At 35.8% G+C, this 15732-nt stretch overlaps 1 protein-coding gene across 3 annotated transcripts in view; it reads right to left on the bottom strand.

Annotated features, from left to right (window-relative positions):
* The window catches only part of LOC106132781 (synaptic vesicle membrane protein VAT-1 homolog-like), a 34115-nt gene that overhangs the window by 17572 nt on the left and 811 nt on the right, over positions 1 to 15732 (bottom strand). The gene's annotated exons all lie outside the window — the stretch shown is intronic.

Genomic DNA, 15732 nt, shown 5'->3' on the forward strand with positions numbered 1-15732 from the left:
GGTGCCATTCCTAGTTACAACTCGTTCCAGTACTAAACACGGAAATGCCATAGAGTTAAGCTAAAACAACGCCGAAAATATCCGAACCTTTATGCAACAAACTGAAACGTTGGAACACATTGCAAGTTTGCATGACTCTGAAGTAACTATTCAAAATATAACGGAATTTGAAACTTTGTTGGGCTTGGATTCACAGAAAGGAGTGTTTCTTTGATGTATAGTTACACCAAAGTCGTATTCCAAAATGAAAAGCGATAGCTTGTAAGTATAATTTTTTTTTTATTTAAATTAAGAAATTTAAATTAAGGAAAATCGCTCTGCAATCTTTAGACCCTTTTACAGACCAAAATAAGAGCATGTTTACGATTAAATCACGATTCGACACTAATGGAGAATTTTGGGTTAATCCACATAAACAAGTCCAGTTGCCCACTTTGTATGCAGACGAAAATAATCGCAGAGGAATTGTATTTAGCGGTAATTTACATACGCGTTACGCAAGTAGGCCCACGAAGTGCCTTTTATTCATAGCCGGTGAATTCCTGTGAAATACCGAAGTATTCGTAAGAAGCGTGAATCAGATCCGATTACTCTGCATATTTGCAGACTAATTTATTCTCTGACTTCCGCACATAAATTTACTAACATCGAATGAATCATGTCAGAGTTTTATCGTATTCTAATTGTTTACTTATTTCTTTATGACTTCGCTGGCAAAGAAGGGTCGACGTTGTGGAAGCCTGGATTGTGGCAAGGGGGAAGAGATGTCGACGTTGATACGTAATACTTTCCGAGCGTTGTAATTCTGAATAATTACAACATGGGAGTGGGAGCGCGTTGCCATTGCCGTCCCCGATGCCCGCATACATTTTATTGGTTAAATTGGGCGCGGGCTCTATCGTTTTATTATGAAAAAAGCTTTGTCCTACATTATCGAGGACCGCTCCGGGACCATATCGGCGGGGAGGAATGTTAATCCGTGATAATCTCCGGCCCCTCGTATCGAATTTTTACGCACGCTACCTGAGCTGACTGAGAGATTATTCAACAGCTTCAATGGCTTCCTTCAACAATAGTTAGTTACGCGCACGTCCTGCGCAGGTAACGTATTTTTGTTATTAAACCGTGAAATCGCCACATTGTAATGTTGTAATAACCTACCAGTAAAATTTAATAAAATCGATTTAAACTATAAAATTCTGGAATAATTTTATTAAGGGGTTCAGTAAGCTTACGTTTGCCTTATCTGTTGGGTGGCTTTTCGATTTGTTCCTCGAAAGGCCACCAACTGGAGGCCAAATAAAGTCGTCAACCCTGCCCTCCTTCGGCTATCTTAAATACCCAGCAATATTCATGAAACTTTCTGATAAGAGCACCAACACCACAGAAATACTAAGTTAAGTATATTTATTTCTTTTCAGTCTATAAAATTTTTGCTAGATTAAATAATTTTTTTTTACTTGTTTTATTAAACTAAACTAAGCAGATACATCACCTACCTCCAAAAGAAGTTTGTTTGGTATGGGATACACATCAAACGAGAAAATATCTTACGAGGTTTGAAATCTTACTGATTACCCATAAAAAGAACAACTTTCTTTTCTGTTTCTAATTTTGTTAGGGTCGACTAAAAAATTTTGCACCCAAAATCCGCTAATGCAATTAACATGGTGCGTAAGAATAATTTCTGTTCACGCTATCCGAATAACTTTTCGGTTTTATAGCAGAAGACGAATGGTAATAGAGAATTTGAATAAATTATTCTCGGTATTGCCAATCGCAACCCTCACGTTCGTATTGACAATTTTAGTTGGACATTTCAAATGAACCATTAAAAGAGCGAACACCCCAGTTCAGGGTAATTTAAAATTGCAGCAGGGTAGGAACGGTGGCGCGTCACGACGGCGCGGCGTCGCGACGTCCATGACGCGCCTATAGGCGACCTGCAGGGTAATACCTAGTTACAGGTCAAACACCCATGAGGTGAGCAATCAGACAGACTTTCGATAAAAATCAACGGAAGTTCCATGAAAATTTTTGAATGGTACCCAGACATGACAGAAATAATACTCGGCTACAGCGGCTTTGTGGGACGATGGTGCAACGGTTTGTTTACTCGCCGCAAAAATTCGTGCGTTGAGCTCCGTCAAGGAACTTGCACAAGTCGCCGAGCGTCACGTTCCAGTGCGTTTCAGCGAAATCATCAACGGTGCGGCGTACACCTTACTTATAAACATCACTCAAATGTATAACTGTGGACTTTCGCTTTCGACGAGAGATAAATATACCTTAAATGTGTAATCGAGTTTGTTTTTTTAAGCTTTTGTATAGCTTAAAAATTAAATTAAAATTTAGATTAGACAGTTTAAGATTTTATTATTTAATAAATCTAAAAAGTGACAAATAGCAGTCTACACATGATAATATATAACCATTAAAAAATAATATTATACTACTAAAACAATTTAAAGTGGTTTGAAGAAACTACGAGGCAAACTTTATCTATTCTCGAGCACGACTGCGCCTGTATGAAGACGATTGTAATGCAGAGAGTGTTCCACAATATAACTTTAAAGCTCTCCTTCCGTTTCTTCGGGTCCTGTTTCATGTTAAAGCCGTCTGGTCAAAGTATCTGTCTGAGCTATTGCTTCAATAAGAGTTCTTATCTACAATAATAAAAAGTTATTAAATGAACTTAGTTGACATTCAGTAAACGCGCGCCATTAGGTATTACAGCTATCTGTTTAGGACAGCGCTTCCGCATTTGCGTAAACACTCCTTAAATATCAATAGGAGCCCCGGCTTATTGGAAGCCCGTAATAATACCAATGTAATTTAAGGAGAGAGCTATTCTGAAACGAATTTCTGAAATATTCGTAATCCGTACTAATTGGGTCCAATTAAGCGTCAAGTTAATGAAAAGGCCTTGAAACTCGAATGAAATCAACGAGCCGCTTGTTCGCTCAAGATAAAGTAAAACTGAACGGGGAAATATGTCAAGTATGACTTCATTTTGTGTCGAAAATAAACAGTGCATGACAAAATTAATGACAGTTATTTTTATCCAGTCAACAAAACGTTCCCATGTCCTGCAAGTCTTTAAAGAGGGGAACATACCAATTGTTCTTGAAAAATTTTACACAAGTGAAACATTCTATGATTAGAAGTTATGTTACAGCACTCAACAATTTTAGCTTTCCATTTTAGTTAGATGTTGAAAGGAATCGTGTATCACCGGGAAGTATGCAGGGTGATTTAAACGAAACTATAAAACGTCACATTTGTCTAGTTTCGGGAAAGTGATACGGCCACGCGTAGAACAAACGGCCGAGTTTAAATTTATCATTTAGGGCTGTAGCGTCGTCGGTCGACTTCACTTAGTTACCAAAGCCAGTTGTGGTACAGGCATTAATTTGTTAGAATTTAATTAGCATGCTAGCATTCCACATGACTCATCTATGGTAGCGATGGTTAACTATAATAGCACAAGTACTGGCGCGAGGAATACTCATTAAGTTCTAGCTCATGCTCCGCTAGTACGAACGCCGAATGGAATTTCCTCGTACGCGTAATATATTATGAATCATTTATATTCACAATTGATACGAACCGCGTATTAATGTACGATATTATTTGTGTTATAACTATTTACGTAGCCACAGGACGCAGGAAACATGACTTATAGATAGATTATTGAAGTTGTACTGGTGAGCATCACAGCATTAGAATAAATGTTAATCATTCCATGCTTAGCGTACTATGATCATGACTACATGTCGCTTATCTTGTTTTAGAAACAACAATAAAAAGTGTTTCTATGTTTAATATTCAGTAAACAGCAACTACCATTAACAAGCTATTTGCTAAAAAAAATGTCGCGTGAAGAAAGGAATTGTGCCAGTATGTTAAACGAGTGGCGTGACTACAGTCACATCACAAAGCCACATTATTAACAACTCATGAATTAGGCCACACATGACGTGGATATCAACCCTGAGTATTTAAGAAACATAAGAAAATCCAAAAGGAAGAACTAAATTAATATCAATGAGTCCGCCTTTGTGTCTGTGTTATTCTTTTTCTTTAATAGAGAGTTAATCTATCCATCTGTTTAAATAAAGAAAGTACAAAAATTATGTGCATAAAAGGCACTTAAATTAACCAATAAGTTAATGAAAACCAAAGAAAAAATAACAAACTACTGATTACTACAATATACTGTAAAGAAGACCATACCAACATTTTAGATGAAATCCAATCTCAATCCTGACAACGATACTTATAAAGCAAACAGCACCCTAGTTTACATTCCCCAGCGGATATAGCATTCGCTGTAGCTCTCCCAAAACTAAACGTGGACCCTACAGGCGACCGCCTCGTACTTCCGATAGGTTCGGGAGCAACAATGCAGGTGCTTTCTAAAAACGCTGTAATATCCGGCTAGCGGTACACCCAGGACAATATGACACACTATCGGCTTCCTATCTGCCCAGTGATGAGCCATAGCGGATCGCAGTGTGTGACCGCGGCTTACTGTATAATTACATGGGCATGATGGTGTTGACATTATGCATATACACTGAGCTACTCGAGTTTGATTGATGTCATAAACTAGGATCAGGTGAAAGGTATAAAAGCTCCGTGGAGATTTGTTTACTCTATTTAACATTAAGATTATAACGTTGTTATTATTATAAGAACTACAATAATTTGGGCATCGCTAAATCGTTAATAAATAATATTTTTGTCATGTGCAATTAAGGAAATCTCAATTACTACAAAGTCGTTTTTCTACCCTAACTCCTTACTAGATACTATGAAGAACTTTTTCATTGTGAATAGTTTTAATCCAATTCTATCTGTCCATCGAATTACTCTATATTAAATTTAAATGGAATTGCAAAACGACTTTTGTTTTAATTTGTTCGAAGTCAGGGTCAGGTCAAAAGTACCCGAAACCGCCGAGCTTGTATGAAGAGAGTTATGAATGTGGACGAAGCGAAAGAAGTATGCAGAGATCGTGGCAAGTGGAAAGAGGTAGTCTCTGCCTACCCCTCCGGGAAAGAGGCGTGATTTTATGTATGTATGTATGTATGTTGTTCAAAGTGGAAGTTTCTGTGTTAACTGTGGATCTTGTTAATAATCCATTACGATTAAAACGGAAAAGCTATTATAAAGCGTTAGTAGAATTAAACCAAATAAAAATTAATTAGTATTGATGAGGTCGGGTGATAACGCTGATCGTGTCACTAAGTCATTTAGGTTAATTGTGCAGTACAGGAAGTGAGATTGCGTTTCGTTCACGAACAGATGGCACCTAGTCAGTCGAGGTAAATGGACTTTATAAGATCAAGTAAATTTTGGGAATTTGGATTACGTCATCATCACGTCACGTCATCGTCGAGATTTTATTTATTTCTTTTTGCCGAAGGGTTAAATCAATTCGAGGTCCAGATACATATTTAATGGCAATATCGTGGATATGTACAAGAATTTCATCAATTAATTTCGATGTAGTTAATATAAATAACAGATTGATTTTATCTCATGTTTTCCAACCACAGCTAGAAAGCATAGTTTGGATGATAATAAGGTATTCGGACATCTATAAGTTCAGGATAAGCCACATACATGTACTGTTCCTAAAATGCAATTAAAAATTACTAACGCAATCAAGCTTTTAAATTATAAATGATGATAAATAAATACTTTCACAAGCACAGATAAGAATACGATTGACGAACCGGAAAGAGCAACATCTTAAATGCCGATTGCTGATAGTGCACTTGTTTTTTTATTGAACTGGGTCACAGTTCGTTCATATAAAGTAAACTAGCTGTGCCCGCGAATCCGTCCGCGTGGAATAGTTATTTTGGGCATCATTAAAGCCTTACTGGGTGAATAACTTTCCCCGTTTTTTTTTTTTTTTACATTTTCCATTATTTCTTCGCTCCTTATAGTAGCAGCGTGATGTTATATACCCTAAAGCCTTCGCCTCGATAAATGGTCTATTCAACACAAAAATATTTTTTTAATTCGAACCAGTAGTTCCTGAGATTAGCGCGTTCGAACAAACAAACTGTTCAGCTTTATAATATTAGTATCTATAGATTACTTACTCAACTTAATCGATATTTAAAAATATTGAAGGTAATGCACGTGAATGTAGTCAGAACTTCAATTTCTGTTTGATTTTTTCTTTTTGATAATAATCGCTTTATTATGAAAGCACTATTGAAAGTAAATTGCCACCATGTAGTGGAGACAAATTGCCTATCTATCGCATTTGCCGTACTCGCGTGTAAAATAATTTCTTAATCGTTTTATATTTTTTGCTTTTCAATAAGAAGATGATGAAAACTAAATGCATATCTGATGAATTTAACTCTCTTTTTTTTGTAGTCCAAAATTGCTATAATAAATACAGCAAGATGGCAATATAATCATCTAAATTTTGCTTAAGGGAACACTTACAAGAAATATTTACTTTAACATAATAGCATAAATATCTGTCAAAAATTATGGTGTAAAGCGTCCTTTTTCGTGGAACAAGCTTTTATTATTCTTCGATTTTTATCATATCTTTCCAAACATCGCCTGTTATCGGGATACAGATAAAGAAAACAAATAAGGGACGATATAAATAGTTTAAACAACGGAGAGAACTCATACTATAGAGAGGAAAATTTAAGATATTTGATGATATTTGTTTGTATAAAAGATATCAACGCGTCGTCCTTTTATTGAGATAGCTAGTTTTTTTTGTAAGTTATTGATAGAAATGGCTATAGAGGTTATAGTTTTTGCATATTTAAGTCCTACCTATTGTAAAATTGTTATTTCAAGTTTGTTTGTTGTCAATTGAAGTTTACTTTTTAATTTTGGTACTAATATCTGAATAACTAAAAAAATTAATACCTAGTCTTGTTGATTTCTTTTGATAATTTAAGTACTTACTCTTAAGCTTAAGCTATTTCCCGTGGCTTCACCCGCATGGGAAATGAAAAATATCTACGTGTTTATCGATTCGGTACTTTCTCCGATTTTTCATCTTGCGAACATTCATCAGTGTGTTATTGTAACATCAAAGACAAGATTTGTGTATTATGTGCCTACATAAGAATTTATAACAAACTTTGGTAACATCGTTATTTAGTCAAAAAGTAACTTTTCTGTAACGAACGTCTTCTTACATCGAGGTTAATTGGAGTGGTTCTAAAGATGTTTAAGTAATCGTGTTTTTGAGCAACGAAAATTCCATTTCGGCAACACTGTAATCCCTAACTTGTAACGAACTTTGCAGAATTTGCATAAGAAGCGAGGGACGGCCACTACGGTTTTATTAATCGAATACAAATTCTGGTTAGGGTGTGTAGTGTTACCTCTATAGATAAATGAAAATAACATGTAAGGCTGAATATGTATATATAGTAAGATGTTTTCTTTCAGCCTATACCTATATATTTTGAGTTTTTATAATTAAAAGTTTAATTGTTGTTGAAGCTTTTAATCGCAGTATAAAAGTTTAAAATAAATAAATTCTGAAGAGTGCCAGCACCCTTTCTAACTTTGGTAAAAAAAAAGGTGTATAATTGCAGTCGAAGAATGGGCCAATAAAAGTCCACTTCATAACTAAGTCTCATAGTTCCATATGACAAGTCCTTTAAAAGGTGTGAAACTAGAGTGTTTTAACAGTGGTGGAACTTAGAACAGAACAGTAGCCCCTATACATATGCGGGTGACAAAAAACGCGGCATGCCGGCCGACCCACTCCTCTCATGAAGGAAACATCTCATGCATTAGTGATGGCTGCTTACTCTTATCGATAGGAATATGAATATTTTAATATTAATATAATAAAAATTTGTGAGATGAAATTTTGAAACGCTCCTATTAGCAAAAATAGTTTTATCGTGCCATGCGTCATGGTATTTTTCAGTAAAAAGTAAAAATCCCTAGTAAAATAGTAGTAAAATATAAATCCATTATGAAAACTATTAATCTATAGAGTTCTAAATTTAAGAAACGCTGTAAATAAAGAGATTGTTAAGTAAAAAATTAAATTCGACACTAAAAATTTGAGTTCAGGAAAAATACGATCGCGAGCCTAACCTAACATCCAAAATTTCGTATATATTTGCTCCAATGTGAAAAACTGATTTCCATCCTGAAGTATGTATGGCAACCTAAACTATTTAGGGCGTTTCCCAAAAAAAAAAAAAACTACACGAAAACGTCTTACCGGTTTTATTTAAGAAATATTTATTTTTGCTATATCCGATTTCCAAGGATTCTATCAACTTACCCGTCCCTGCGTCATACCAAACAGGCAGAGGCCGCGACAAAAAGGTGTCGGAACTTTGGGCATATTAGGGCGTATCGTCGGTATGAAGGGTGGCCTTTCCTACCTAACTAAATATAGATTTACGTTTCTCCACCGGCAATTTGAACCCTAAACACGTACGTGGCTTCCAGTAATATTCGCGGATCACGACTTTGAAAGAGCAATTCAGTCAGCAGCACATAAACCTTCTCAAACTTATTCCGATTTAGCAACTATTGCTTCGGGATAAGGACCAAATGCTTGGTTGGATATTTAGTTGCCTGTACAAAGCCATGTGTTCATTTTTCACCCACTTGTACAGCGTGACGAAGTTGGAATGACTTGACGTTGTTATTAATTACATCTCAGACTTGTGCTTTTATTTCGATACTGCGCATATTCATTTTGGCTTCTGTTTATAAATATCAATATGAATTTGATAAGTAAAGATTTTAAGATTAATTTCAATCCCGTCAAGTATAACTAGAGCTTTATTTGCTTTTTATTGTTTTACCACGGAGCTATCCCAATCCCAACTAATATTATTAATGCGAAAAGAAGTTTGTTTCTATGTTTTTTACCTCTTCACGCGTGTACTGCACTAATCTTCTATAAATTCTATAAATTCCGGAATTCATCCCAGTCAAACCTATATATATATAGATCCTGTGGGATTTGCGATAATTGTATCGATTAATTTGATGGCGCTTTTGCCCGGGCGAAATTGGTAATCATTAATATTTGTTTAAAGTAAAATAAAACTTTACTCGCATAATAATTTTGTAAACTCAAGAACAGATATCAAACACTTATTTAGCATTTTACAAAAATTTGTAGGACATCTAGAACAAATCCAAAAATGTCATCGCCATACATTGCCTTATTATGATATGGCATTTTTCTATTTCAGTTCATAACAACTGTTTCTGACATAATCAGTGGCAATAATAAAACACTTAAATAACTATGTTTGCATTGTATGACTAGATGCCAGAGTTTATTGAATCGTCAATTAATGCCTCCAGCAACTCTTCGTTATTTTTAATTATAAAACCGTCCGCTGAGCAAAACATAATAATTATAATGGACTCATCGTGGGTAGGTATTCCTGATGAAAAACATCTGAAGAACGAGTTTCATTATATGAATTATTATCACTGCTATTCTATTTAATTGAACAGTTATATATTATATTTAACTGTAATTTATGTCATTGCAATAAATTAAATAATTTGTACCCAATTATTCTAACACATTTAGATATTTTTTAAATTCCCACAGGACAAAGCCCGAGAAAAGATAAATTACGTGGAATATGACGTGAAATTAAAATCTACGCATGATGGTTGTTCTCGTGAGGGGTTTTTATTAAGTATTTTTATTTAGAGTAATATCAAGAGTAGGTAAAACTACCCTTCTTTAGCTGTGTAGTAACTTCACATTGAATATTTCCACATAAGTTTATGCCAAGCCTTGACTAAAAATACCGTAAGCTAAACATTCAGAAGCTATTTTTCGCCGAAAATGAACAGAAAACTATCCGCAACATGTTTCAAACTAATCGTAAAAATACGATGTCGCCTTCATCCCAAAAAGTAAAAGTAAAAATATAATCGTAAGATAGCCGGTACCATCCTTAAATTAAGGCGAGTTAAAACACATCCCCGTGGAACCGTAAATTGCTGCGCACGAACCTTATTTTCGAAATTTGAACTGGAAAACAAACCACCCATCCCCAACCCTCTTTCTGATTCCTCGAATTATTTATTTAGCAGATTATTTTTAAAGGACTGACATTTTTGTTGTCTTTGCAAAAAATTAGTACATCAAATATCTATGAGTATCGACTTGGAACTAAATATTTTTTTATAAAAACTGCACTTTTGACATAACATCTTATTTAATTTACTGAATAAAAATTGAGGTGGCGTCCTAATTATAAGTTTAAAAATAATAATAATTATTTTTTGAGCCACTTAGTAGCTTTGTGAAACAACAGGTCTGCTTCATAAAAAATATTCTACTATCGTGCACATTTCTTTGAATAGGGAAACAATAAAGAGTTTGCAATTTAAATGCAAAGTAGGAATTCCACACGTTCATGATTTACGGGACATTTCACATATGCAACTACGAACCCTTTTGATAAATTACAAAAATACAAATGTCACGCGGCGTGACATATTCGAGGGCGAATGAACAAATGTTATTACAAAAAAATCCTTAGTTTATGAAGTTAAATATATTATAACTGAAATGAAAAGTTCGGTAATAGGTATAATACTCTAATCAAATAAATCTAAATTTATATTGTCACCAAAGGCAAGAACTAAACTAGACAGAAACAGTGTAAGTCCCTACTCTTAACCTCATACCTTTAACCCGATATCACCAGATCCAATCCTCTTAAGATAGCTTAATTTATAATGCACCCTCTTTTTACACGTCTATGAAATTTTTACTGGAATGCGTCACAGTTTGGTAAGCGAGGGTTTCTGTAGGTAAATGTAACCGATCACATTACTAACTAAACATTCAACAGGTACGTCACATTGTCTACCCAAAAATAGCTGGATTAGTAACCCGAGCATATGCATAAAAAATATTGATATTGTATGATATTGTTGAAAACCAAACGGCTGAGATTTCCGTTAGACGACCGTCTAAAAAATACTAGCACATGCTTTTATTCATTTATCGAAGAGCATGTTTAATGGGCGCTGTGAAAAAACAAGCATTGGCGTCGAAAGACGCAGGGCCTGCGGAGATTGGACAGGCGACCGGCGGGGGGCGCGCGGGTGGTGGGACGCACCGTATTGATCTGGCGCCCGCCGCGCCCGCGCCCCCGCCCCCGCCAGACATTACAGGAGCACTCGCAACCCTCACCCCCCGAGTTCGACGCACACCACCTAGTCGGCGCCCAGCATTAACGCAACCACACCCCTTTTTCATGCGAGCATCGAGTCACGGGATTTTCCAATTCAATTTACCCAGCTATCCAGAAACCAATAGCCGACATAATGTAACGATAACACGAACGCAGAAATATAAAACCGATCTCGGTTGGTTGCCGGTCTCTCACTAAAACGATAATCTTGTCTCAATATAAAATGTAATACCAGTTAACGTGCACGCTAAGTGAAGGGCAAGATACAATATTCATGTTTCCAGAAATTGGCGATGAACATTCTCTGAGATTTGTGGCTTGTCATGCTCCTTTTATTTGTCAAAAAAGTTAAAAGAATGCGTCGTGTTTACTACCATATAGAGTAGAGAGCTGATTCGATTATGGTCACAATAAGCCAAGAAACATTTTCGTAAGTTCATTGACTTTGCGAACAATGTGCCCGCGGGCGGCGGCGGCAGTCGGACCGGGCGAGACCCGCCTGCCGCATCTGCCGTCTGATGAAGGATTTTATAGACTCTGTAACGGCACATGTTCCAGCTTCCTACGAGAAACCCGTCGCCACACGTGCACCTAGGCCACAAAAATGCAACACGCTCCAATCACTGTAAATAAATATAATTGTGAGCAGTCACTGCAACTGTCAAGGAACATTAAAATCGGATTAATTAGGTTTTATTTCAATTTACTAATACATTTGTAAATGTTATCGCTTTCTCCACAACACGTTATGGTAGCTGGTCTTGATAACGCTAATGAATAAATAACAAAATTGCAATAAACGGAACACTGTAGATACAGAATAAAAATAACTATATCGTCTTAACGAAGGTCAATTATTATCAGTAATTTAAATAACTTCTACACTACTGGGGTCTTATTTACAGAAACCAAATATGAACAATGGCATGTCAAGAAATTGCATGCTACTGTCTACTGAAACAATTTATTTTCAGCTAATCTTTAAACAATATATAAAGTGAGTCGGCGTCCGCCGATAACTTGGGTTACTCATCAAAGATTCATTTATTTACCTATAACTTACAGGGACGACACCGTGACGCATGGCCCTCAGCTGTAACACTAATTGTTTCATCGGATTACAATCCAATCTACTTAATTCAAATAAACAAAAGTACCCACGGTATTTTATTGTTTAAGATTCAAATACACGAGAGCCTGCCATCTTGATTGATTGATGGATGATGGACTGCATCCCACAGGTCATGTTAACGATAACATATTATTATAAAAACATAATAGCAGACTCCGTTATTGTTACATTGAACACGTTAAAATTTAACGTATATATAGTAACTCCGGTTGTGTGTCGAAAACTAGTGTAAGTATCACTTTGTGAAGTATTCATCCGTAATGATTCGAAACTAATGTTACTTATTTATAGCCTCATTGTGCTGGTACACATTTGAGATAGGGGTATTTAATAGAAAGCCAATTGAGCTATAATGCAGCATTACACCCGGAGAATACAAAAGAAAGTATAGATTGATAATTTATCTAAACGCATATCGGATTTTCACATCCAATGTTATTATCACTATAATAAAGATAGAAAGTTGCATATTCTTCTTAAGACTGCACAATACTGCAGGCGAGTTCTCCCACTCAATATGTAGTTGCAGTCAGGTATACCAACGAAGCAAGTTATTCGAATCAAGTTAGCTCAAGAACATAACTTTCTAGTGACTCATAGGAAGAGACCTATCTCATGCAGACGCTCTCAATAAGGAAGAGGGTAATAAACAAATTCATCTCTCCCATCTTATGTGGCTTCGGAGCCCATTAAAATGCACAATACTGCACTTTATACCATAGACCCGAGTCTCAGTGCGCGAGGGGCGGCGCTATTTTTAGGCTTTAAATTGATACGCCAACAAAGCAAAGGATGTAAGCAATTAACGCAAACGTTTCGATACAAGAAATGAGAGCGAATTATGTCACGGAAGTGCGATGGATTTCTGTATTTTTTCTGATATAAAACTATTAAAAGTTATAACAATTTTATTACCATTATACATTTTCTAAGGTTAATTATGTCCTTAAAAAAACTGCATAGCTCCTGTATTATTGTTTTAAAGGGATACATAATTTTATATGATAGTTATAACCTAAATAAGTTATTCACGAAAAATCTTTCTCGACCATCTCATTTCATATCCACTGCTCATCTCCACATGTAATTAAGTACTCTCGGAAAAAGAAAGCCACTTATAAAAGGCGTGAGTACTCCGATTGTTCTCGGAAGACGTCTCATACCGACACAGACTTGACCTAATTGAAAATAATGGCGCTTTATTCATTGGTCCGTACCCTACAACGAAACAAAAACATGATAGGGCGAAGCGGATGAACCTCAGATGAACTGATCCACACTTCGGTAATGGAAGGATTCGTTCTGTAACTGTTCCATATCATTAAATTAATAGGGCTATTAAACAAAGAACTGTTGTGCGCTACACGCCATAAATTTAGAGGCATCGTTCAGGTCTAATACAAGTTTACAAATGTAATGAGTTCATATCAATAATATTAAATTTATAGACAAAAAAAATTCAAGTTTTGTCCCGGTTTAAGAAAAACTCATGGTCACTATAATATAACATTGCCTAAGTGATGGGCGCGATAGACTTGTATTATTCCAAACATTGGACGGCCTTACATAATGATTATTTAATAGTGGGTCAACAAACCCTATGATATCTACAGCGGTTGAAACTGAACGGTTTATCCTTGAACTTGATACAATTACGACAATTTATAACAGATCTGTATCGTGAGGAGACTATTAGAGTTTCGGTAACATACAAATATAGCAGCACGTAGATTTATACTAACTGAAATAAATTTCATGTGTTAAATGCATAATAGTCACTTGCACTTCCACCGAAAATCTACCGTTTTTTTAACCACCATAACCATTCACCCGATTTTATTTTAAATCAATGACGCGTTTATCTTTGCCTATCTTAAGTTTATCAACTACAAATTCAATTATATCCATACTTATACATATCATTTCTCTGTTGCGATTTTCAAGTTTAACGCCACACATGCCAAAGAATTATATTATTACAACTACCCGTCTGATAGAAATAGTTGCAGGTATACGTGGGCGGAACTCACACGTTTTTGCGTGGCTCAGTCTCTTACAAACCAGTACCTACTGGTCGAGTCCAGCCGGTTCATATTTTCGCGGCAGCTGGGGAGTATGTCTCGGTCATTTACATAGTAAGCTGGCGATAAGCACGCTATATTTAGCGCAGCGGGATGCGCCTACCTCTGCATCTAAGAGAACTAACGCATCGATCTGATGCTTTTTATCTAAGCTTTGATAACTTTCCATTCATGTCTTCATCCTTTCTCCCGTAGACGTAGAGACTACTTATTCTACTTGACACGAAAATTGCTTATTTATTACTACTGTACTTCATCTTAATTTATCTATTCATAGTTACAAGCTGACTACTTAAAAATAGAGGTAAGGGTAGATACTGTTGACCTGACCTTTCACCGTGTTGATTTAATCAAATACGTTCGTCTTGGCCTTCCCCTTTCAACGCTTGTTATTACCGTTTAATAACTCATTGATATAAATTAATATCAGAATTTTACATTTAATCAATATATATATAATATAGCTTTCATCGACATTAACTTAATAACTGAAAATTTTATATTGCTTTGTTTTCAAATATATTTCGTACATTTTCTGCAAATATGACAAGCCGCAATAAAACCAATTGAAATGAGATCAAAGTAGAAGACTTTAAAGACAGATACTACTTTAACAATGTCGATTCAGCAATTTTAAAATCCCGGTACGGGTATTGTGAGCCACTTTTTGCGTCATTCTTCAGGGCCAAATACCTACTATTGTCAGAAACTTATGTAGAAGAATAGTTATTTTTACCACAATTAACTATTTACAGTAATTAGATGCTCCTCCAGTATTCTATAAGCTAGATAGAAAATAAATTTACAATGCAGTGAATGTAATTAATTATGAATACATATCCCGGGTTCTTTTAGTACCCTAATATGTTTTCAAAGAAAACATACATATGTACTTTATTTTCACGTCATTAGGAACCACTTTAGCAATAAAGCAATACGTTGAACCGTTTGTGAACGTCGTCATTATGACCATAATAGGGTAACGAAACAAATCTTTCACAGTTAAGGCTGCAGCCGGCTGCAACGAGCAGTAGTTAAGTTAACAAGAAAAGTGGCAGATAACTCATGTGTTGACGCGGGTCGGCTCCGCATTATCTGAAGCACTGGAGCGATAAAACGAACAAAGAACAATGTCAGTGATCAACTCCCTTTCGCACGAACTCGACTCGCATCGGTTTCGTATGACAAAATAACATCAATTTGTTATAGCCATCGAGCGCTGCGTAACTCCGCGCTTCGGTGCTCACATGCGTGCGCGAACGCAACTTAACCGAGTGCCGATAATACATTTTCCATATTCCTTTGAATA

This window comes from Amyelois transitella, chromosome 19 (genome assembly GCF_032362555.1).
Source record: "Amyelois transitella isolate CPQ chromosome 19, ilAmyTran1.1, whole genome shotgun sequence".
Classification (NCBI taxonomy): Eukaryota; Metazoa; Arthropoda; class Insecta; order Lepidoptera; family Pyralidae; genus Amyelois; species Amyelois transitella.